Source organism: Dasypus novemcinctus, chromosome 3, assembly GCF_030445035.2.
Source record: "Dasypus novemcinctus isolate mDasNov1 chromosome 3, mDasNov1.1.hap2, whole genome shotgun sequence".
Taxonomy (NCBI): Eukaryota; Metazoa; Chordata; class Mammalia; order Cingulata; family Dasypodidae; genus Dasypus; species Dasypus novemcinctus.
In genome coordinates this window covers 27,065,938-27,068,528 of record NC_080675.1, presented here as the reverse complement: position 1 = coordinate 27,068,528, position 2,591 = coordinate 27,065,938, and positions in this window count along the sequence as shown.

Here is a 2,591-nt window from a genome sequence, read left to right as displayed (position 1 = left end):
TGCCTGCTTTGGGCTGCAAACACACTATAAAAATAATGTGTATTATCCTCTGTTTTTTTGTGTTTGGCCCATGGTTATACACAGTAAGTTAAGCATCACCAAAAAGCCCTTTCGGTAGCTTTTGGACTAACCCAAGGACTGCTATTAAGAGAGGTATCAATCAGTGCTGAGTCAATAGGCATCATTTGCTCAATAGCTGTTGTTTGTTTCTTTGTTTTTAATATATTTTTTATTTATTTTTTTAAAATACATAGATCACACAAAATGTTACACCCCCCATTTTTCCCACATCAACAACTTTCATTAGTGTGGTACATTCATTGCTTACATTATAGCTTACATTATAGTTTACACTCTCTCCCAATCCATTCAGTGGGTTGTGGCAGGATATATAATGTCCTGCATCTGTCTCTGCGATATAATTCAGGACAACTCCAAGTCCTGAAAATGCCCCCATATCACACCTCCTTTTCCCTCTCCCTGCCTTCAGCATCTCCCGTGGCCACTGTCTCCACATCAATGATATAATACCTTCCATTGCTAGAGTCACAATAATTCTATAGTAGAATACCAGTAAGTCTACTCTAATTCATATTTTATTCCCCAATCCTGAGGACTCTGGAATGGTGATGTCCACTCCACCTCTCAATTGAGAGAGGACTTTGATCCCACATGGCTGATGGATGGGACTCTCATGCTAACAGCTGTAGACTCTCTCAGTTCCTTGGTGTGGTGGTTGTCCATCCTCACATCCCTGTCAGTTGACCTGGGTAAGTCCAGTGAACTGTGTTGCAATTCTGCTGAGGCTCAGGGCCCAGCTGACACATGGACAGCCCAGAGATTCAAGTCTCCTGGACATACACGAACCCCAATGCCAACCACAGGTTCAATAAAAGGGAGAGAAGAGGCAGGTGTAGAGAAGTCTCATCTGAAACCAACTCCATCACACTCAGGAGCACAAATTCCACAATAGGGCCCGCTGGCAAGGCACCAAACTCTGCAGCAATCTGCCATGACCATAGGACCTGGGTGTCTTCATGGCACTCAGAAGCACTACTACCTGAGTTAATATCTACTTTTGCTGTCTCTGAGATCCTGCTGAGATGTACATAGCATGACCCCTTTGATGACCTCCCAACTCATTTTGAAGTCTCTTAGCCATATAAACTCATTTGTCTTTACCATTTTCCCCTTTTATTCAAGGTCTTTTTCCAGTTACATCACCAGGCAGTGCTTGGTACTAATCCCTCAATGCCACAGAGGTTCATCCCGAGGAGTCATGTTCCATGCTGGGGGGAAGGTAATGCATTTATATGCTGAGCTTGGCTTAGAGAGCGGCCATATCTGAGCAACAAGGAGGCTCTCAGGAGGTAACTCTTAGGCATCCTGCAACACTAGGCCAAGTGGAAATTTCAGGTGCAACAGGCTCATAAGTATAGTCATCAGTATCAAGGGCCCATCATTGAACCATCCTTCTTCACTGGTCATTGCCCCTGCACTTGAGGGATTGTTGCTACTCCATTGTGGAATGTGGCAGAGCTCCCCAGAATGGGAACCCAGGACTACCTCCTGGGTTGTCGTGTGAATCTCTATCCACTGTATCAATACCCAATGAACATCTGAACATACTCTATATGCATGTCCAGGTGAACTCCCTCCCATGCATCCCCCATCAATGACATCCCACACCAATGCTCCTCCCCTGCCACAGTTGAACCCCTCTGTGATCCAAAATGTCCTCAAAAATGGAGCCTAATATATTGCCAAATTCAATGAATAGGAAAATGAAATAGTAATGCTAGGTTTAAACATTAGAAATAGAATACAAAATAACCTAGAAAAACTAAAATGAAGTAAAAAATTGGGGTATTAAGAAAATGAAAAATATTATAAAAATTTTTTTGACATTTTGCCTTTCATCACTGTAATAGGTGTTGTCCTGTATGTAGAGTAGCAATCTCTTCCATTTCTTCCTTAGTGTCTTACCTTTTTTTTTCATTATGTTTTCCAATAAGTTTTAGGTCACAGTAAAGTCTCATACAGAATATAGGGGACTCCCATATAACCAATATCCTACCCCTTTTCCCCCTTCCCCACCAGTGATTTTTTTACATGTGGATGTTACATTTGCTACGACTGATGAACAAATATTGAAACATAGCTAATAACCATTATCGGTAGTTCACATTATGGTTTACATTTTAGACTGTACACTATTATGAATTTTTGGTGAAATTTAACATGGCCTGTATCCTTCATTGCGTGATCATGCAGAACACTTCCATTGTTCCCCAATTACTCCTCTTCCATCTATTCTATTCCTTCCTCCCCCTCCCCTTGGGGCCCACAGAGACAACCAAGCTTCACTGCTTGAAGGACAAGATTCATAGATAATTGCAACAATGCTGAGGGCTTGATACACTAGTCTGTCCTCCCCCATTAGGAGCCACCCATACTCTCGAGATACCCTCCCCTCTGTCTGAGAACCTCGAGCCTCTCTAGGATGGGACTCCTCCCGCTCATTGTATGGGTCCCCACCCATTGATATAACACACTACGACAAGATGAGCACTCACACACTCCCTAGAAGC